This window comes from Cibotium barometz, chromosome 10 (assembly GCF_041138505.1).
Source record: "Cibotium barometz isolate CiBa-2024 chromosome 10, ASM4113850v1, whole genome shotgun sequence".
In the NCBI taxonomy this organism is placed as follows: Eukaryota; Viridiplantae; Streptophyta; class Polypodiopsida; order Cyatheales; family Cibotiaceae; genus Cibotium; species Cibotium barometz.
In genome coordinates, this window is record NC_141055.1 from 29,189,423 (window position 1) to 29,213,099 (window position 23,677).

Genomic DNA, 23,677 nt, shown 5'->3' on the forward strand with positions numbered 1-23,677 from the left:
ACTGGATTTTTCAGAAAGCATCATCACAAATCCTGCCCAGATAACTATCCAGTGCCAAGATACAAACACAACACCAAAAGCCAACCGAAAAAAGATGTTTCAAAATAGTCCCATAATCAGCTCATAAACAATCCATCAAATCAGCCAAAAACTGTCCTGTATTCTATACCAAAACAGCCCCAAAAACTGAGCCTCAAATCAGCCCTAGCTGAGCTCTCAAATCAGCCCCAAAAACAGTCCCATATCTGCCCAGAAATGAGTTGACCAGCCCTGTCAGGCTGTGGGAGAAAGTGACCAACCATGTGGCTGCCCTGGAAGAAGTTGACCAGCTCTGTGGGAGTTTTGGAACAAGCCGACCAGCTCTGTGGGAGCTATGGAAGGAGTCAACCTGCTAAAAACATCCGAGAAACTGTTGTACAGCCAACACAAGTGAGAAGAGAGATAAACTGCAGTCGTCCAATAGAGGAGAGAGAGAAGGCTCCAGAGGGATGTGCTTGCCAAAAGCAGAAGCCCAACCTCTTTTTTAATGAAGTCGACTAGCTATATTTACAGCACTTTTTCCTTTTTGCCCAAAAATATCAACTTTATACTTTTTCTTGGCTTGTACTCGAAGTTCGAGCCGAAAATATCAACTTTATGCTTTTCTTGGCTTGTACTCCAAGTTTTAGTAAGCTTATTGGCCAAGTTTCAATTAGGCACCTCCTTTTGTCCACCTGTAGATGTCCAAAATAATAATATGTCCAGCGTGTCTTTAATGATATGTGAACACACTGACTTTATAAACATTATAAGTCACTTTGATGAATAAAATCCTATGCTACTCATGCTATGTGGCCATCTTTTAGGCCAAACTTCGCCGATAGATGCTTCAGTTTTCTTTTGTGGAAAAATCTCCGTTCACACCTTGGTTCCGCTGAGTGTGTGAAACACTGATCAAGACTGGTGAAGAGACCAAATGGTGACAGAGTGAATCTGGAGCTCGGATGACCATGGCAGCTCCTGTGTCTAGGTGTTTGTCCCTTAGCTTGGCTCATTTCTTTCCAAAGCTCCTTGCTTTAGGTGGATTCGAAGTAGTCTAGCCTTTATATCAGCTCTATTTGTTGAGTGCTGGTCGTTTGCTGGGGCTGAAGGTTGGGTGGGTTTGAGGAAGTGTGGGTTGATGCACTATAGTCGTCTGTATTGTTGTTTTCAACAATTAGTATAGATCGGGTTTGCATCAAGGGTTTCACTATGGTGAAATAGTCTCTAGTGTTTCTTGAAGCAGGTCTAAACATGTTTGTTTTAACAAAAATATTTTTAAAAAAAAGGGTTTTGAGATTTTTTTTTGTTTTTGTATTTGTTTTTTCCCCCCCCTAGACTCATGTCTCTAGGTTCATGTCTCTAGACTCACATTTGCAAGTTCACGTGTCCAAGCTCACGTCTATAGGCTCACAATTGTAGACTCACGCCTTTTTTGTATAAACTAGGCTCACGTATTTTATTTTTATGAAATAGGCTTGGGACACAAACTTTTATGTAATAGGCCCATGAATAGGATTGGTGTGCAGTTATTGGATAATAATTGTACTTTAATGTCTCTATTATTGCAAAGGACAAGAATTTTTCTTGGAATTTGTAGAGCTGGTATAGATTATATGATAAGAAAATCCATAAAGGACATGAGTAGATATTTCTTTACAAGTCTATAAGGCAATAATAATTGGTTGGTACAATATTAGGTATACCTACTTGTAGACTCACGTCTGGTTGACTTATGTTTCTAGACTCACGGCTCATGAATCCAGACTCACGGCTCGTGTTGACTCACGTGTTTTGACTCTTGTCTTTTCTATGGGACTGTGGGCTCACATTTTCTAACCTGAGAGCTTGTTTAGCTTGATTTTTGGAGTTTTTTGAACTTGATGGGAGGTGACTAAGGATCCTAATGGTGGTTATGGAAGTTTTTAAGTGTTTTTTGATCGTTTTTTTGTTGGTTTTGCATGCTTCTAAGCTACCAATTCAAACAATGCATGAAAAAATATGAAATGCATGAACAAAAAATGCCTATCCCACTCTGATCCATACCTAATGGAGCTTAGTGCTTATGTTTTCGGAGTGGATTTGACTCCTAATCACAATTGCTAAGCTATTTCTTGGCTCAATGCAATAAGATCAAAGCTTTATGGGCTTCAAAATCATGCAAATCACCAAGAAAGCAGGGTTTTTTTTTTCCGAGAAAAGATCCTTTCATTAGTTATAAAAAAACCCACTGGGCTACAAAACCCCTCTCCTGCTCATAAGAAGGCAGAGTAGAGATCCAATCAAGGCAGCTAGGGAAACTCTCCCTAGGTGCACAAAAGTACAAATAGCTGAGAGGCTATATCATACAATAGGAGGGGGGAAAATCCAAACAGGTGGCCTGTAGTGCCAGCGGGGGTACCCGCGTGTAGAGTATAGAAAGGGCCGCTGCGCCAAGTGGTGTGGAAGGCCTGGCGCGGCAAGATCGCTCGATCCGAGTCACCCCGGATGCAATCATACTGTCCTCGCAGGGTGTGAATCAACTCTTGCCAGATAGCCTGAACAGTCTCTGCTGGTGGCTCCAATCTCCCCTCAAAGGCCCTGAAACAACGGGCTCTCCAGGTGAACCATATGGTGAGGCTGCTGAGGAGCTCCCATCGTAGATCCCTCTCCTGTGTCCATCCAACTGTCGAGAAATCCGGTGAAGGAATAAGGCGAGGCTGGCCCCCAATGAATCTGATGGCCTGGCTGTCCTGCTCCGTCTCGTATCCCAGAGATGGCCCTGACGAAGTCGACCAAGCAGCGGCTCCCCACGTATACTTGCCCTCTGGAGAGAGAGGGGCCAAAATGCACAGCATCCTCAGCCAAATCTATTGCGCCTGTGGACAGTCCCATAGGCGATGTCTCTGTGTCTCCAATGGGTGGCTGCATCGCACTTTTAGGTCGGCAGAAGGCCACTGTAGACAAGCCAGGTGCCAACTTGCAGAGCCCTTGTGGGCAACCAGCCACTGGAAAGCCGAGATCCTACGTGCCTGTCTGCTACCCCAGAGCTTGGTTCAAAAATCCTCCAGGAACTCCTGTGAGAGTCCCTGAAGCCGCCAGTACTCCGATGCAGCTGGAAAGACCGTCCTCCTCGCAATCAAAATATGCCTCCCCAAACGAACAGTGTACTGGAAAAAGGTGATCTCTGTGGCCTCGGGGGACGCATAAGGATCATGCCACTCGTACTCGCCAGGGTCCCACTGGGAGCCGGGCCAAGGGGCGCGCAGCATATGTCCATATGCGCCAATCAGAGTCTACATCTGCAGGGTCTGGATCAATATGCCACTTCTGAGAAGCGGCGGCCACTACCCGTATCCTCTGAAAGATGCACTCTGCAACCAAAGGCGACTCCGCCTCCACTCTCTGAAGTTTGCCCTCATCCTGTATGTCATAGTAGAGGCATCTACCATCCTCAGTGCAAGCTCTGACAGCAATCAGGATCTCCAATTGTGTAAAGGCTCCCATCCACCGTGGGGCCGCTGGCTCGAAAGGCGTGAACCACTCCTCAGTGAGTGTCTCCTGAATGTCATCCCTCATAATCAGCCCCCCTCTGAAGTGACTCAGCCTCTCTGCCTGGATCTCCTCTGGGAGACTGCAAAAGGCCTGCCAATCTCCAAAACTGCGCGCTGAGCCTGCCGCCAATGGTCCGCAAGCTAGACGAGGCCGAGAACCCAGCATATGACCCTGCTCTGTGCGTACTACGGGGCTCCAGATGAGCGGCTGTCTGGCCCGCTCCTCATCACAAGTGGGAGGTCTCAGAGAAAGCCCCGGTCTGAACAACTCCCAAGCTCGCAGGATACTCAAGGCAAATCTGTCCTCCCATCCTCTACTGAGGCCTGTCCTCCTCATCTCTGTGAAGATCCACCGAAGCTCTGGTGCCCAAGTGTCCCCTGCTGGGGGAGCTCTAGCCTGCAGCCCTGAAAAAGAAGCTCCTTCCAAGGCTCATCGCCTGGAAGCAGCCCTCGAACAATAAGCTTCCCCAACAAGGCTCTACTCTGATCAGCTGGATCTATAATGCCCAAGCCTCCTCTGGGCCAGCGGAAGAGTAATAACTGCCCAAGCAACCTTAGCCCGGGCCGGCTGTCCATCCCGCCCAGACCAAAGAAAGTTCCTGATCAACCTCTGTACCTGGCTGATGCAAGAGCTCGAGAAAATCTAGCAAGACGTGATATACCACATAGTCGCTAAAAGCACCTGATTTGTCACCACCACCCTCCCAACCAAGGATAGCCGACGAGCTGTACTCCAATATAAAAGCTTCTTCCGAATGCTCAGAAGAAGCGGGGCAAATCAAGTCCAATCTGGCGATCTGCTGCTCAGGTGACAAATCAAGTCCAATCTGGCACCCCAGATACCGCACTGCTGTGCCAGGAGGAATCCATCTAAAACCCGGGTCTGGGCTCCATGCCGGAGCGGGAGCGCTACTGATCCAAAAAGCCACCGTCTTGCGCCAGTTGATCAATGCTCCCGAAGCCACACCAAAACCTGTAAGGGACTGCTCTGTCCCTCTGTAGATTGGCCTCCTGGCCATGTAGAAACAATCCCGTGTCATCAGCAAACTCAGAATTGAGCAGGTCCTCTCCCCGCACTGGAAGCTAGAGTCCTCTCAAACCAACCTCCTCTGCTGTCAGATACATGCTCATAGCCTCTGCAAAGAGATACATGCTCATAGCCTCTGCAAAGAGATACATGCTCATAGCCTCTGCAAAGAAAAGAAAAAGGAACGGGGCGAGAGGGCATCCCTGACGGACTGATCTGGTCAACACAGCTATCATGCCATATCCTCTCAATGTCCTCAAAAAGACTGGGGTCTGTAAGTATCCTCTCTGGGATCCTCAACTGCAAGCTGGTCTCCCGTGTCCTCTCCTCTAGTGTCAAAATAACTGGCGCATGGTCTGAAAAAGAGGTGCCAGCGAGAATGCCAACGGAGCCACCTTGCTCCCCGAACTTGTCGCCCACATAGAAGCGATCAATCCGTGATAGTTTAGTCCCTCCCTGTCGGCGATCCGACCGAGAAAAACTAAGACTGTCCTGACAATGAGAGAGAGCCTCATGCTGCCATGCATCAGTGATCCGCAGTGTCATACAAAATCGCTCCCAAGCTGCAAGCTCCGTGCCGTGCACTGTAACATGACTGCCTCCCACCCTATCGGCCGGGTCCTCAAGCATGTTGAAGTCTCCCCCGACACACCAATGTGCGGCCTCGGGCAATGCATCTGTTAACAAGGGTCTAGAACTTTGCTATGGCACTAGCATGATTGGGCGCATAGACATTGAGCACACCAAAGTGCTCATCGTGCAATATCTCCGAATCCTGCTCTCACTCAAATGGTGCTCCTGCATCATCAGAATATCAATACTGCCCCCAACCAGGCATCTCTGAAGCTCCTGCCTCAAACAACCACGATAACGTACATACTGTGCGCCGCCAAGGCCCTGTACATTCCATGAGATGATCCTCATGGATGACCTGCTGAGGTGGAGGCTGTCTCAGCCATACGGCGGGCCCTCGCAAGCGGCTTGGATGGAGAGTAATCCCCATCCGAGCGGCTACGAATCTGCCCACCCGGTGTGCTGTAAGAGTCTCGGACCAGGCACGAGTGGCTGTGTCCCATAGCGTCTGCCTCCCGCTCGGAGAGAGAAACCTCATGTATGCATACATAGCCAGGGTCTCGCGCTAGGTCTGCCACTATGCGAACCACCAAGTGTCGATTCCCGGAGGCATCCGCACTCCCGATATCAAAGAAATGTGCCAACTCCCAGAGTCGGCCTATCACGTCTGTCATCTCCAAATCGCTCACATGGTGAGAAAACTCAACTGCCTGTGTCCTCAAAATACTAAGAGCGAGATCCAGAGTCCACTCCCGGTCGCTAGTGGCGCAAAGAGGGAAGGAGAAGGCCACCGCTGAATCAAGTGCCTCCTCCCCTCGGGCCGGAGGTACCACCACATGAACTCTGATGGGTGTTGGCACATGGGGGCCCTCCGCTCCAAAAAGGCGTGTAAAGGAGTAGTCGAAAGCCTCCGAGCGCTGTCTAGTGTCGAGACTACTTAGCCGACTGCGGATAGAGGATATCCGTGAAGCACGAATCGGCATGGTAGGTCTCCTCTGCGGTGCATAAGCAAGGTCAGTGCTCAGTGCCCGCCGGACTGCAGGTGAGCGCAAGGGTACTGCCAATGCCTCCCGGGGAGCTGAGGCGAGCAGAGGGGGAGGGGGGTGGGGAAGGAGACGCTGAAAATGTGGGAGCGGGAACTGGAGGAGGCGAGGGTGGAAGCGAGGTGGGAGGGGGGGGGGAGGGGGAGGGGGAGGGGGAGGGGGGGTGGAGGAGAAGGGGGGGGTGCTGGCATCTCCTGATCCTCAGTCTGCGCTGGGGTCTCCTCTTGGAGGGGAGCAAAGCTGTTCCTCACTGGAACCCAATGATGCTGAGGCTGTGTCTGGTGCTGTGTCGGTCTCAAGGCATGTTGCTGTGGCTGTCTCCCTCTAAGGCGCCCCTGTCCAGGCTGCCAATCAGAGGTCTCTGTGGGCTGTGCAGGTGTCCCGGTGCCGAGCCGCATCTGTGGGCGGGCCATCGGAGGTCTGCTGCTGCGGTGAAGGTCGGGGTCTCCTGCAAGGGCAGGCCTTGGCCAGGTGGCCAACCTGCCTGCATATAAAACACTGGTTCGGGAGCCTCGAAAACTCCACTCTCTGATCGATCCATCCCCCCCTATCCTAGGTAACTGAATGACCTTCAGAAGGGAGGAGATGTCAGGAACCAAAACTCTGACCGAAGGAAGGCCAGCTGCTCTAGCCACCACGGAAGCTGTTGTGGGGCCAGTCTCAAGCACCGAGCCCACCAATGATCCTATCCTAGAAAGGAGTGGAAGGTACTCGAGGCGAAGTCCATGAAAGCAAACTGTGACATGGAATAGGGCTCGGCCGCTGTTGGGTCGAAACCATGCTGCCAATGTCTGAAGAAGGCCCGAGCGCCCCTGATGTCAAGGGGACTCATGGCTAAGACCTGGGCCACGCTCTGGGCTGTCTCGAAGTTAGTTTGGTAGTGTCTGCGGCCTAGTAGCTGAACGTCCAGGATCTTGCCCACATCTGCAAGAAGGCGGGCCTGGAGAAGATCCCGGATCTCCCCTCTGCTGGGGCGAGTGCCAACTATACGGCAAATGGTGGAATGTGCCTGGAGGCGTTCCACCTCTGCGGCGAGGCTCGCTTCCTCTTCTGGCGAAAGAGAGAGCCTGATGGGGGTATCCTGAAGGACGGGCGAGGGGGCTCCGGAAGAGTCCCTCTGAGGTGGGGCGAGAGGAACCTCCATCAGAGTCTGAAGCTGATGAGTCGAGGGCGAAGCGAAGACGGAGGGTCCTGCAAGAACCAAGCTGCACGAAAAAGCGGAGCGGGGAGGGGAAGAGGGGGACGGGCGGAAGACAAAGGGGGAGGGGCGGAAGACAGAGGGCGAGGGGTGGAAGACAGAGGAGGGCGGAAGACAGAGGGGGAGGGACGGAAGACAGAGGCGGGAAACGGGCAGCGGGGAGCGAAAGGGGGCGGGAAAAACGCGAAAGGGGGGTGGGGGGAGGCAGGGGGCGGGACGCGGAGGAAGGGGGGAGCGGGGGGCGTGAAGGAGACGGGGGCAGGCGGGCAGGGGCGATGGGCGCGGAAGGGGGGGGCGGGGGGCGCGAAGAGCACAGGGGCGCGGAGGGGTGGGTGTGAGCAGGCGGGGAGAGGCGAAGGCTCGAAGGCGGGGAGGGGGGGTGCGAGCAGGCGGGGAAGGGCGAAGGCAGCTGGAGCAGGGGTGCAGGGGGGGTGCGAAAGCTTCAGCGAGCTATAGGGATCGAACATACTAGGCCCAGATAACTTTGTATGAACATCACCCCAGCTTGGAACGTTAATGAAAGCAGGGTTTTTCCCTTCCAAGATATGCGATAGAATGCCCTAAAGTAAATAAATTTCAAAATAGAATGCCCTAAAGCAAATAAACCACCTAAACACATCCAAGACTCCAAAACCGAATGGTTTTTTTAGTTGGACCTCCTAATTAACATCAGGGAATATTGGGTAAGACGGATTAATGAAGCTAAGCCCTAGGCTAGTCCTCGGTAACGACTCGAAATATTTTCAAGTCAAGAGCTTGCCTTAGTCTTGCTAAATCATGTGTTATTGGTGGTTGCATTTGAGCCACAAATGCAACTTCTCGATGTGGGTGTGCTAGCTCATTCATCCTGTCCTTACTCCGTTTTTCACACCGGAATGCTCCTTGTCAATGGGGTGAAGGAAGAGCTTTCTATGCCTAGGTGGAGGCAGAAAGAGTTTTGTCTTTACGGTGGTTCTCTCTCACAAAAGACATAGGAAGAAGAGGAAGTTAATGCAAGAGGGAAACCTGCAAACAAACCTACCTAGCATACATCCATGCTCACAGGTTTTCTATAGCATGATTCTGGATTGCTAAATGTAAAAAATGACTTATATACAAGGAGTAGTTTTTACACACTGTCGACCAAATGTAAAAATGGTATGGCCTCTATTACTAGTCCTAAGCAAGTATGTACATGAAATCCTTAGACTTTCTCTATTCAACATTAAGCATAAGGTAAGGCCGCTTTATATGTTCCAGAGTCGTCTTACAAAAGATAAGTGCGTGTTCGAGTGGGTAAGATGGCAAAGCGCATTATGGTAGGTCAGGCGCAAAACCATGAAAACGTATGGAGTGGTTAACACATTGACTATTAAATAGGTTCATGGGTCATGTGTTGAGACTTTAACACTCTTGGATCAATGCCATCAGTGCTGCTGAGATCCAATTGCCCCAGTTCTCAGCAACATAGCTGCTTGGCATATATGACGAGTGTGCTAGAGTGAGACTATAGAGGGCACAATGGCTCCCTCGGTGAAGACTATTTGTTTTATTTGGAAAGTTATCATGCACACACACTAGGTCCGGTGGGAATACCTAATGCACGATTAGATTATGTAGGAGCATTGCACAACTTTTCTCTACACTTGGAATCTGGGGCCCTTACTTTCCAGGTGCGAAAATGGTAGAAGTTGGCACTAAAGGTCCCTTGTGTGGCTCTTTCCAGCACCCCCATGGATGTTGTTGCCTTTTGAGAGTGGCTAGCCATGGAGGGAGGCCCCCCATCTTTGTACATTCTACCTCTTGGAAGGGTTGTGATTTGCTCATGAGTGGATTTCTTGTTTTCTAAGTAATGGATCTTTTCTTGGGAAAAAAAGGGTTTAAAATGGTGATAAATGCATTAGGTAAGCAATGGTTTTGATTTATGATTTTTTAAAGAAATAAAAACTTAACTTATCCTCATGGATAATTTGGCTCATGTGGAATGCTTTTTTTTTTTTTGTTTTTTTGCAGGTAAAGGTCTTACCACATTGAATGCTGTCTCTAGCAAAAAACGGGGTCAAGTTCTACAAACAGACGATTTTGATGATAAGGATAGTGTTTCTACAGAGGAGGAGTTACACAATGAGCCTGTGGGTTTTGGTCATGGGAAGATCTATGATACTTCATTGGAAGACAAGCTCTTAAAGGAGATCGAGCGTGACAAAACAGCACAAGCAGATGCTTTGTTGAGGAAAAAGAATAATTCAGGATACAAGGACGATTCGAAAAAGTTAGATAAAAAAACAAGTAAGTGATTTATTTGAACAAGTGTGTTGTTTAACTATTTAGTGAACTAAATGAATGCAAACAATTTCTTGAGGATTGGATGCATAAAGCATGTAATTTTTGATAATTAGTGTATCAAAGATATGCGTGTGACTAGAATTTTAAAGATATTTGAAGATGTATCTCGCGTACGAAACAACAAGGCTAAATTGTGAGGGTTTAGACGTAGATCTGCATATGATGCTGTTTTTTGGATTTTTTAATCGTTTTTTATTGCTTCAAGCTTGTAACATGTCCTGATCTCATGGTATAGACAAGAGCACGGGCAATCTATAGCTTTCGGACAATCAGTCGAGTGGAGTTTGTTTTTGAAGAAGAGAAGTTCGTATAGGGTTCATTGGTTGTCCCTAAGGTTAATACAAAATTCTTAGAATCAAGGTTTTTTTTTGGGGTAGAGAAAGCCGTAGTGCCCTTTGGGTTAAAAGCTAGAGTTTCACTAGTTGGACATTCTCTACGCTTCCACACCTATGGATGGGTTATTTAGTGTGGACATGACACCTCATGGCAGGGGACTTACGTCTACGCCAAGGGTCATGTGGACTAGCACCTCATGGTAGGGGATTGATGTCTACATTAAGGGCCACTAGGCTGGATATGAGAGATTGGGGATTTTGGCCCGCGGCCATATCGAGCTTACGGTATTCCGGTTGGCCTTCTACAAGCTAAATGAAAGGGAGATTGACCAATACATTCTTATGGATGGCATACTTGCATGCCTGGAATTGTTTTCGCGTGAAATGTTTTACTACTTGCAAGATCTGTGTGTGGCCCAATGGCCACCCATTTTATGACTGGAAAGACTAATCCTCTCCCTCCCTCGTAGCGAAATAGGCATCTTCTTCATGTGGAGGAAAAGGAAGCCATTTTGCAGCGTAACCAGACCACACACATTGTTTGGCATGGTTTCTTGCTTCTCCAACTCTTAGATCAGCCTGCAAATGAGTGCTACAATGCTTTGCAGCACATCTCTTGGATATTTACCTATTGAAAATGCTTTGGAGCATTTCTATCGCTGACAATTCGATCAAAAGCTGTTTTCTTCTCTTGAAATCAGAAAATTCAGCTGTAAGGGCTTCTACAAATTCTCTTCGCTTACTCTACATCGGGGTGCTTGACCAGTAAGGTCTTCTACCCTTGGAGACAGAAAGCATTCATATGTGGAGATTTCAATAATGCCCCTCAACCTGGTGATAATACATCCGGTCGTACACATATGCTTGCTACTGAGAGGTCTTCGTGGGTAGATTTTGTAGCAACGCTTAATCTGATTGATCTTTGGAAAGAATCGCAGCCTCTGATGCCTGGGTATACCTTCCAACATAATGCACAATCCACTTACAAAGCTCGCTTGGATCGATGGTATCAGCTTGATCCGTTTCATTATGATACTCTCACGACCAAATTGTGGGTGGATTATACATTTACATATTCAGATCATGTACCCTTATGGCTCAGAGTTCATCTGCACGACATGCCCGATGACAGATTGCCACTTCAAAGGTTGCTTATCATCAATAATAGTTACTTGGAGCATGATGCATTCAAAGCACTGATACTTGAGGCTTGTCAGCCACTCTTTCCTCAATCTTTCATTGACTTGGATTATGCATGGACAGCTTTTATTGCTCGCATGCAATCAGTCATCCGTGACTATGGTAAACAGTATCTGAAAGGTTGGAGACAGACTGTTGCTTATGCTAAGCAAACATGTCAATCGTTAATCGAGCTTAGTCATCTTCGCTCCCTAATTTTGGCTGAAGCCACTTCTTTATGTCAAGCTCGTCACTGTATTCAGGTAAATGATCATCGAAAGCTTGTCAAATGGGAGATACGGGCACGACAAACAGGCGCTTTTGGACAAAGGCTGCTCTTCCAAAGAATTTTTCAAGAGTTTACATTCCAGAAAACAAGCTGCATCTATATGTCGCACTTTAATTTCAGATGACACGTGGACCTCCACCCGAGCACAATTGGCTGCGACTTGTGTTACCCATTTCTCCTCTCAATTTGGTGAGGACGATTCTCACGCCATGGAAGTGTATGATGCACGTCATCGGTTATTACAGCATGTATCCCCCATCCTTTCTGCTACTCAGGCGCAACAACTAGAAACAAAATTCTCTGAACAAGAACTGTCTGATGCAATCAGGTCTTGTGGCCGATGGAAAGCTCCAGGATGGGATGGCCTTACAGTTGAATTCTTTCTTGCATATTGGGACACCCTCAAATTACCTTTGCTGTGTATGGTAAACATTGCCTGGGAGACAAGGCAAATGCCAGCTTTCTGGAAAAAAGGATTAGTGAAGCTGTTGCCTAAAAAACACTTATGTCAGTCTTTGGCAGATTGGAGACCAATTACCCTTATGCCGGTGATATACAAGATTATCAGTAAAATGGTTGTCGATCACATTAAGGGTTGCTTGAATGATGGACTCCATTCTGCACAGTATGGATTTATTCCTCGCAGGCACATTACAGATAACATTGCAAATGCTTATATTGGCATTGAACATGCCAAATACACGCAGCAGGATGTCTTATTATTGCAAGTGGATATTGCTAAGGCTTTTGATACTATTAAATGGGGGTTCATTCAAGAAACCATGCGTACTCTGGGATTTGGAGAAAAAATGCAGAATATCATTTACTGGCTTTATGCTGATAGCCAGGCGGCTTGTATATTGTCAGGAGATCTCTCAGAATCATGGACTTCGCATCGTTCAGTTAGGCAGGGATGCCCTTTAAGTGCTCTTTTGTATGCTATAGCGACGCATCCCATGCTTCTTTATATGGATCATTTGGTTGATACTGGCAGTCTTCATGGATTGGACATTCAGAATAGACGTCAGTTGGTTGCTCAGGCATATGCTGACGATTCTTTTTTTCTTCCTCGCAATACACATCAGGATGCAGGCTCTTTCTTTGTTTGCACTTGCGGCTGGCCTACAAATCAATTTTCAGAAATCTAAATTGTTGCCTCTGCATTCAAAACAATGGCATAATTTGCTATGGCCAGGGGAAATAGTTCACTCCACTCATTTGATTCGGCATTTGGGATATCCTTTGGGATGGACAGTTACTCGCCGTCAACAAACAGATTGGGTCTTGGCAAAGCTCAAGAAAAAGTTGGAATACTGGAAACTTGCAACATGGCCATTGCATGTTCGTTTACGGATTCTCCAATCCATCTTGGTTGCCTATATTCAGTTCTACCTTCCTCTCATCAGGTTTTCTCAGGGGGAGCTGAAATTATTTATGTCCACCATCTTGGAGATATTCTGGAGGTCGAAGCAGGGGAAAAAGAGTGTACGTTTGCTTTCGGCAAATCGTTTGTGTACCCCTAAAATGCATGGAGGCTTGAATATCCTTAATTTACAGGTGCATATTCTTGCCCACAGAGGTAAACTGATGCTTCAATTTCTGGAAGGCACTCAACCTTGGACAGCGATGATCCGTCATTTGTTACTTCATCTGACGACTTCGGCTTTTGGCCATTGGCAACCTACTCATTGTGATTTTATTCTTGGTTGCATTACTGGCAAAATTAAGGGTTGTCCTCTCATTTCTGCCTTACTTGCTGATTGGAAGCTTGTCCTTTCAAATTTAAAATGGAATGGTCGTGGCTCCTTACAAGGCAACTCTCTCCGCGTTGAGAGCATCCACTGGTCCAAAGCATTTTCAGTTCCCCTGGCGGTGCAAGAACCCCAGCGTTCATATTTTCTCCACTCAAAGGGTGTTACCTCTGTGCGAGATGTCATCCATCCTGATGGCTCCCCTCTTTCTTTTCCACAGGCTGCTGCACATTATGGCTTGGGACCTCATTATCGTCGTCTTTGGCGTGATATAATTCAGATGCTTCAGCCTTTTTTGCCGATTCCACTGTTGGAAATTCGAGATCGCCTGCAGGATTGGACTATCTCTTCTTTTGATTCTTCATGCCATCCCTTGAGGCTATCTGATATTACAGTTGCTGGTCTGTATAAACATTTGTTGCCATTGCCTTGGGTTTTTGAACGGGCAAATCTCTTCTGGCATATGCATCGGTCATCTTGGTGGTGGAAAAGACGATTGCGATCTCTTTGGCAGTCGAAGCTTCCTCTTCGACAACAGCTCTTTTTGTGGCGCGTTCTTTTGGCTGTTATTCCCTCAGGACAGTTTCTGGCACGTAGACATATATCCTCATCCACTTGCCATAGATGCTCTGCTTCCAAGGAGACAGTCATTCATATTTTTTGGAGCTGTCCTTCTTCTCGTCAGTTTTTTCTTCCTCTCATCCAGCTTCTGCGGGCTAGATTTCCAAATATGATATTTGGAAAGTTTTTCTGGCTATTTGGTCTTCATTTGCCCAGACCAGAGTTCTCTCTTTTCTTCTCATGGGTGCGCTACTGGGCTTTATGGACACTATGGAAAGTTCGCAACCATGGACTTTTCGGTGATGCGTTTTTTTCTGCATTTTCTTTTTTTCGGTACTCCCTGCATCAATCTTTCTTCGATTGCATGCAGGTTGACCAAATAGATCATGATGTATATTTGTCTTATATTGACATCTTCAGTTGATGTACTTTAGGACTATCTACTTTGGATAGTCATCTTGTAAATCTAATATACTTATGATTCCACAAAAAAAAAAGTGTGTGTGATTTTATTGGGATGTATCATTTTATTGGAGTAATTTCATTTTGCTATTGAGAGAGATTGAGAAAGAAAGATATATTAAGCGTCTACTAAAGATCCAATGGGCCTATGAGACCAAAGTGATACAATAATGTCCATGGCATATCTCATGATTCATCATGGGATGGAAAATAAAACAGAAAGAAAACATAAACATAGCTATCTCACTGGGGTGATACAAAACTGTCCATGGAAACTCATCATGGAATACTAAGAACATAGAAACATGAGAGCAACATCAGCTTCGAGTAGATGGTATAGACTCTCCAAAATATCAAGCATGGGGCTAATGAGTATAGCCGAGAGGTCTCTCTCAGCTATGTCACGTGGAAAGGTAGCTCGATGGCGGTGGAGCATGTCCTGGATCTGGAGTTGATGAGGTGATCGTGGCCGAAGGGGGGGGGGGGGGGGGGGAGGGCGTCGGGCACGCTGGAGTGCAGAGGCTCGTTTCGAGGTAACTCCTCTCGGGCGAGGTAGGTCCAGAGCAGCTCTTGGAGGGTCCACAAGATCCACTATGTCGGTGTCCTCCACCTCTTGGGCCGGAAGAAACTGGTGGGCTGGCGAGGGAGGGGGACGGGTGGCTGGGGCCGAGGCTCTCCCAAGAAGGTGTCCCTGTGTCTGCGGAGCTCAAGCAGGAAGGGGCCCAGGCAACGCTGGTCCTGGAAGTCAATGATCTTGGAGAGTGGACCGAATCCCTCACGAAATAGACAGTGAAACCTCCCGCGGATCTCATAGTATACTAAGCAGCGCTATATGTAATGCTCCTCCGTCTCAACCTCTGTGTGGCATAGTCAGCAGATCCTCTCCTCTCTCCGTATGAGCTTCCCGGCTCTGAAGATGCACCCAGTTCTACCTATCTCCACTGTGAGGCGGTGAGATGAAACCCGTATCTGGCCAATCGTAATCCGCGGGGCATGGGACATGTGAACACTCAAGTAGCCCAGCTGCTAGATGAATCTATCCTCAGTGAGTGCGAGAAAGTGATCTTTGTAGAAGTGCATCTTCGTGGGGATCTCCGGATTTGTAATCCATGTGCAATGTGTGTAGAGGCTGAGAAGATCTAACCGGATAACCCGGTTGGTATCCTCGTGAGACAGCCGGAGAAAAGGGGAGTCCAAACTGTACTAAAGGGGGGGTAGGCGGTCCATGTAGAGCCCATATACTAAGAACCAAGTGGAAACTAGTGCATACCATACTCCTGAGTGGCCCTCAAGTGCTAGCTGTCTGAAGGACTCCAGGGTAAGCCTCGGGTACCTGTGGGGATCCATGTGACTGATGCAATGAAGGTAGGTGACTGTCTGAAGGACTCCAGGGGTAAGCCTCGGGTACCTGTGGGGATCCATGTGACTGATGCGATGAAGGTAGGTGACTGTCTGGAAGAGTGCATCCACTACCATCGGGGTTGTAGCAAACTCTATCTGGATAATCTGGTGTGGGACTGATGGTTTGGTGCGGATCATACTGGAGAACATCATGACCTGGGGCCTCTCAACTCGCTGCCAATCCTCATCAGATAAATCTGGCCTCCAGAAGGCTGCTCCATACATCAAGGCTGGTGTGACGAGGGTGTCAAAAAGCCAGTCCTTCGTCTTGGGCTCCTGGAAATGTGCCTGGAAGCATTGCCGCTCAAGTAAGCTCAACTCTGCATATCCCTGCGTCACTCTAGCATGTGCTGCGGGAACCATGGTAAAGCATGGGCCACTGAAAGTGACCCCAAGGTAGACATAGGATGAGACAATCTCCACAGGATCCCCTCTATATGTGAAGCTCAATCTAGATGTGAAGGGGCGAGAGGTATTGAATACCATTACCTTGGTTTTACCAAGGTTAACAGAGAGGTCCTACTGAGTGCAAAAGTCTTGTAAGGCATCCAACTGTCTCTGAAGCCCTTTAGCTGAGTCTGAGAGGAGGACGATGTCATCTGCATAAAGTAGTATGGGGATCAATATGACTGCCAGTGTGGGACCAACCCCGCCTAATCCATCAATGAAGCTCGAGATCTCATCAATGTAGAGGCCGAAAAGAGTGGGTGATAGAGGGCAGCCCTGTTTCACCCCAATAGTGCTGGAAATCTCCTCTGATGTACCTCCTGGGGCTCTCACTCATCCGGTGACGGACTCATAGAGGGCGATGATGCTCCAAACCATGTCAGATGGGACTCCGATCTCTTGTTGACGGTGTAGGAGGCGGGCTTGGGGTACAATATCAAAAGCTTTGTGGAGAGAGATAAGAGAGACATAAATAGAAAGAGAGAGAAAGAAAGAGAAAGAAAGAAAGAAAGATATATTAAGCGTCTACTAACCAATGGGCCTATGAGACCAAAGTGGTACAATAATGTCCATGGCATATCTCATCATGGAATGGAAAATAAAACAGAATGAAAACATAAATATAGCTATCTCATTGGGGTGATACAAAACTGTGCATGGAAACTCGTCATGGAAAACTAAGAACATAAAAACATGGGAGCAACATTAGCTCCAAGTAGATGGTATATCACTCTCAAAATGTCAAGCATCTGTGGGCATCACGATACATGCATGAAACTCCCTTGATCCATCTCAAAGAGAAGCCCATATGGCCAAGAGTACCCTCAAGGAAGTCCCAATCCACTCTATCATAGGCCTGCTCAAAATCCAAGAGCAGAATGGCTAAGGACTGATTGCTCGCTTTAGCCCATTCGACGGCCTCCCAAAACGAGAAAATGTTACCAAAGATGCTCCTGCCATGTAAGAATCCATTATGAGTATCATGAATGACATCCTGCAAAATTGGCTGCAATCTGATGCTTAGTGCCTTAGCAAGAATCTTATATGCAGTCCCAAGTAAGGTGATAGGTCTCCACTGGCCAATCAATGTCTTATCCCCACTCTTAGGAATAAGATAAATAAGCCCCTCAGTGAGAGAAGAAGGCATAGAACTTGTCCCACATCTCCTACAGAGTCGATGTGATCTCAGCCCCAATCTCATCCCAAAAAGTAATGAAAAAAAAAGAGGGAAGAGGCCATCCTCCTCTGGACACTTACCATGAGGTAAGGCATGAAGAGCATGACTGAACTCCTGCATAGAAAAAGGGGCATCCAGAGCGGCACACATCTCCTAAGTGATCAAATGTGGCAATGCATTCCAAACCTTCCTCTGTGCCCTGTGTCTCAAATCAAAGTGCGGCTCAGCACTAAGAAGCTGGTGATAGAAATCAGTGGCAATCTGTCTAACCATAAGAGGATCTGAGTGAAGAGTGCCATGTGAATCCTACAACTGCCTGACACTATCTTTGGCATGAGATGGGCTGTGAGTAGCAAAGAAATGTTTATTACATCTGCCACCCATCTGTGTCCAAAAGGATTCCTGGGCATGGAAACGGTACTCCATGCGTTGCTCAAGAGAGTGATGAAGTTCTGCCCTAACAATACATAAAGAATCTACAACCCATTGAGCATGAGGATGTTTCACGTGCTCTTTCTGCAAGGCAGCCCTTTCTAAATCCAAGGCCTGTTGCCTCTTAGACAGGGCACATGTGTGATAAAAGTCACTAATATCACAGAGAGCAGAGGCCAGGCTTTGAGAGGCCTGTAAGAAATCATGAGATCTCCAAATATCAAGCATACGACGTGATAGCTCTGCATCTGAAAACAAATGATCAGGGATGTGTACATGGGGTGCTGATCCATGGCAATTCGGATCATTAATACATAAAACCAATGGGCAATGATCCGATTTAGAGGTGCCTGTAGCAATAAAAGTATGCCCTAGTTTCACTTATAAACAGTTTATAAGTGTTTTGGTCCACCCGGCACATTTTATGGCGGACATGTGAACACATCTTTTAGGTCACTTTATTATGTGGCTATTGTACTTCACATTATCAACTGAATACACAACAAGAGTCGTGTTCTCTCTCTGCTTCCCCACGTTTGTGTTTGCAGTACCTCCAAACCCTAACCCTAACAGCTGAAAGCCTTCATTTGGTATCAGAGCTTCCAGGTTGGCCTGCTCTTGCCCTGCCCGTACTGTTCCTTGTTCCTCATCACCATTCGTACTGCGTGCAACTGACCGTACAGGTACAGCTTCGCCTGCCAACAGTCCGTACATTGCAGCTGTCCATACGAGTTCGTCGACAGCTTCTGTTCTGCTCTGTACACCTGTGCCTGCCCGTACAGTTCCACACCTACGCAAACAGCGCGTTTGTACACACCTGCGCAGACAGCAGTACTGTCCTGCGCAGACAGTCGTACAGGCGACCTGCTGTGTACCTGGTCGCCCTGCTCCGTACAGTGCTCCGTACAGTCAACGTACCTGCACAGTACAGCTGACCAGAATCTGCTACGTCAACAGTCGACTGCAGTTTCGCCTTCTTCTTTCGTACTGTACCTGCTTCCGTACTGCTTCCGTACAGTACCTCGACTGTAGCTGCTGTGTACCTGCACAGTACAGTCGACTGTACTACTGCGCAGCACAGTAGTGGTAAGCATTACATATTTTGAATTTTGGGCATTTTTATTTTCTCTGTGAAAATCTTCAGGTAGATACAGGCAGACTTTCTTGCAAAGAAAACTCTATAGGTTTCTTGCAAGGTTTTGGGTGCAGTAACTTTGGGCAATTTTTGGGCATTTTGGCACTGTGTAAGCCATTTTTGCTGCTCTACTCAGTCAGTGGTGCATTGTGTTGCACATTCAGAGGATTGAGAGTGCAGGCATATTTGGGTTAACTGTATTCAGTGGAGTACAGTTGCTTTCAGGGTTCTTGCTATTGGGTTTTTTGATACACAGGTACAACATTGTGCATTGGCATAATGGCAAATCAACAGCAGAGTGATGTATTCACGTATTTGTCTAAGGAAGACAAATTGGACGGCACGAACTACTCCTTGTGGAGTTTTATGCTGAAAAATGTGCTCGTGGCAAAAGGTCTTTGGGATTTTGTTAGTGGTGATGAACCACGTCCAGGTCCATTGGCTCCAGAGACTCCTCCCCAAGGGGGTGCTCGTGGACGAGGACAACAGGTACAGGCTCCAGGTCAGCCATTGCCTGTTCAAACTTCAAAGAACAAATGCTCAGAAGACATGGGATGCCAGAGATGCACAAGCCTTGTCACTCATTGTCAGTACTACAGAGGTCCATTATACCTCATATTCGTTCAGCTGGCTCTTCACAGAATGCATGGGTGACTCTGGAGCAGATGTATGCTGCTCGTAATGAGGCTCGGATCTCGTTTTTGAAAAGAGAGCTGGAAAATCAGAAAATGCATGAAGGAGATGATATGTCTAGCCACTTAAACAAGCTGCAGGATTTGAGAGAGCAACTCATCAATGTGGATGAGATTATTCCTGAGACACAGCTTGTGTCGCACTCTTTGCCAAGATCTTACTTGGCTTTTCATACCTCTTTGAACCTCAGCATGAGGAATGCTGTTGAACCCCTCAAGTATCAGGAACTTGTTGCTCTCTTGCTACAAGAAGAGCAAATGAGGAAGAATATGAATATGAACACAAGTGCTGAACAAGCATTTACTACAGGTCAAAAGGGGAAAGGCAAATCTCAACCAAAGAGTTCAAATCAGAATTCAGGTGATGGTGGTTCATCTCAGGATACCAAGAAAAGTGATGGACAGCCCAAGAAGAAGGGCAAATGTCATTACTGTAAGAAGCCAGGTCACTACATCACAGAGTGTAGAAAGAGGATTGCAGGCAAAGGAATCTGGGATGTCTGTAAATGATGCCTCTAAAGCTCCTCCAGAGACTGCTTCTTTTGTTGAGGACAGGGATTACTGTTTCTATACATGCAGCTATGATGCCTCTTGGTCTTCACAGGCACTCAGTATGACAGAGCATGCATGTACTTGGTATTTTGATAGTGGTGCTTCAAAGCATATCACATCTCGCAGGGATTTGTTTTGTCATGTAGGCCCTGCCCCTGTTGGCAAAACTGTTCAGTGTGCCAACAATGCTTCATATCCAGTTCGTGGCATTGGGGAGATTCAGCTCACAGCCATTGATGGCTCTATTCTTCGCCTTACAGATGCCTTATATGTACCAGGGATAAAGAAGAATTTGTTGTCCATTTCTTCTTTGGCACATTGTGGTATGCAAGTCCACTTTGATGATGATAAATGCATGGTCAGAGACAAAGCTAATGCTTTGACCTTGATGCACTGGTACATTATGTCATGGACTTTATCAGTTGGATGCATTTCAGCCAGTGGATCAGTCTGCTTATAATGCATTCACTCTTACTCCAGCTATGGTTGATGCGGAGTTATGGCATGCTCGCATGGGGCATGTAAATTTTGGTAGTCTTATGCTTATGCAGCGACATAACATGTTTACAGACCTACCTCTTATGGAGAAGCCTCCAGATCACATTTGTGAAGGATGTATTTTGGGAAAAATGCATCGGTTTTCCTTCCCACGTGATCAAGCTCTATGAGCAACTGCAAAGTTGCAGCTTATACACAGTGATCTTTGTGGTCCCATGCAGACGAAGTCATTAGGAGGTTGCTTCTATTTTGCTACATTTATTGATGACTTCTCTCGTATATGCTGGGTCTATCCTTTGACACAGAAATCACAGGTATATGATGCATTTTTGGCCTTTGTAGCACTTGCTGAAACAGAGTCAGGATGCAAGGTTAAGACTCTCCGTTCTGACCGAGGGGAGGAATATATGTCACACATGTTGAATTCCTTTCTTGAGAGTAGAGGTATAAAACATCAGTATACTACTCCTTATACTCCACAACAGAATGGGGTTCAGAAAGGAAGAATCGGTCACTCATGGAGATGGCCAGATGTATGCTAAAGGCAAAGAGGCTACCACATATCTTTTGGGTGGAAGCTGTCATGTGTGCTTGTCATATTTTGAATCGATGTCCTACAAAGGCATTGGTTTCCATTACTCCTTTTGAGGCTTGGCATGGCCGCAAGCCTTCGGTATCACATTTTCGTATTTTTGGGTGTCTTGCATATGCACACATGCCCAAAGAGTTGAGGAGGAAGTTGGATGATAAAGCCACAAAATGCATTTTTGTTGGGTATAGCTGTGAGAGCAAGGGCTACCGGTTATATGACCCACTATCCAGGAAGATATTCACTAGTCGGGATGTGATTTTTGATGAAAAATCAGAAATATCCATGGCTGGTTATGATGCAAATCAGGCTGAAAATGATGTGTTTGAAGGTCTACTACCTATGGAGTTTCATTCCACAGTTGGTGATCCAACTCACGAGGGTACAGGACAGCCAGCAAATCATGAAGGTGGTGCAGAAATTCAGCAGCAAATTGAGCCAGAAGCTGAACCAAATATGGGACAGCAAGCACCACAGGTCAGACACATACCTAGATGGTATTTGAGGACATTACAGGACAGCCATCTAGAGGGTCCTCTTGTTGGTCGTACTCGTAGGGAGACACGGACCAATGAGCATGCACACATCATGGATTTGAATATGGTTATGGCAGCCAGTTTACAGGATGATGATGAGCCTGATTCATTTGTGGATGCACGAGACAATGTGCATTGGAACAAAGCCATGCAGGATGAGCTTGATTCTATTAAAAGGAATCAAACATGGGATTTGGTTGATCTGCCCAAAGGCAAGAAAGCAATTGGTACTAAGTGGGTCTATAAGTTGAAAAGACATGCAGATGGATCCATCGACAGGTACAAAGCCCGTCTAGTTGCAAAGGGCTATGCACAGAAGAAGGGCATTGATTATGAGGAGACATTTGCTCCTACATCCCGTATGTCGACACTTAGGTGTGTCATTGCATTGGCTGCACATCGTGGTTGGGTTGTTCACCAGTTGGACATAAAGACTGCTTTCCTACATGGGGACCTCGAGGAGGAAGTTTATGTATATCAGCCCATAGGCTTTGCAGAACATGGTCATGAAGGGAAAGTATGCAGGCTGAAAAAGGCCTTGTATGGTTTGAAACAAGCTCCACGAGCTTGGTATGCAAAGATAGATGCTTTCCTACTCACTCAAGGATTTGTGAACAGTCCATCAGAAGCCACCTTGTATGTAAAGAAAGAAGAGAAAGATCTGCTGGTCATCAGTCTTTATGTAGATGATCTCTTGCTCATGGGATCAAATGATGACAAAATTGCAGCTTTTAAAGAGATACTGCATAACAGACATTTGACATGTCTGATTTGGGGCTCGTACACTACTATTTGGGCATACAGTTTGTGCAGGACAGCAGAGGCATTGGGTTGTTGCAATCTCGGTATGTTGCTAAACTTCTGGAGAAGTTTAAATTTCAGGATTGCAAGCCTATTAGCACTCCTATGGAGCCTGGGATGAAACTGTCACTACAAGATGATAGTATTTCCTTTGATGCCACTACATATGCTCGGGCTGTTGGGTGCCTTAGTTATTTGTGTCCTACACGGCCAGATATTCAGTATGCCGTATCTCAGTTGAGCAGATTCGTGCACAGCCCGCGGTTATCACATTGGCAAGCTGTGAAGCGTGTATTCCGGTACTTGCAGGGTACCTTGTCTCTTGGATTGCTTTATCCTGAGGGGGGTGACATGCAGTTATACGCTTACAGTGATTCAGATTGGGCTGGTGATTTTGATACCAGACATTCCACTAGTGAAAATTGTTTCTTTCTTGGCTCTTCATGCATTTCTTGGCTAAGCAAGAACCAGACCACAGTGGCCACTTCGTCTTGTGAGGCAGAGTACAGAGCAGCCTACACTACTACTGTTGAGTGTGTTTGGCTGCGTCGTCTTATGACTGATATGGATATTTCAGTGGAGGAGCCTACACCTATCTATACTGATAGTCAAAGTGCCATTGCTGTGGCCAGGAATCCTGTGTTTCATGCTCGCATGAAACACATTGAGATTCACTATCATTTTGTTCGGGAGAGACTCCAGGCAGGTGATATCAGTCTGATCTACTGCCCTACAGATCAGAATGTGGCAGACATCTTCACCAAGGCATTACCACGTCCGAAATTCGAAGCATTCTGCACTGCTTTGAATTTGTTTCCTTTTGGTGGATGATGTACAGTGATCACATATCACTCCAGGGGGGTTTGTTGGGTTTTATGCTGTGTATGCACCCAGAGGAGTGCTAGTGATCATCAGTAGATTACTGGGGCACTTTTTACTTCAGTTAGTGGAGGTTTTTTTCCCAGTTTAGCTTAGTTTCACTTATAAACAGTTTATAAGTGTTTTGGTCCACCCGGCACATTTTATGGCCGGACATGTGAACACATCTTTTAGGTCACTTTATTATGTGGCTATTGTACTTCACATTATCAACTGAATACACAACAAGAGTCGTGTTCTCTCT

At 46.9% G+C, this 23,677-nt stretch overlaps 1 pseudogene across 1 annotated transcript in view; it reads left to right on the top strand.

The window, feature by feature from the left end:
* Positions 1–23,677, top strand: part of LOC147634756 (uncharacterized) — a 148,743-nt pseudogene that overhangs the window by 110,504 nt on the left and 14,562 nt on the right. Inside the window, exon 2 of the transcript XR_015266791.1 lies at positions 9,385–9,660. The product of XR_015266791.1 is annotated as an uncharacterized LOC147634756 (transcript). The remainder of the gene's footprint in view (positions 1–9,384; positions 9,661–23,677) is intronic.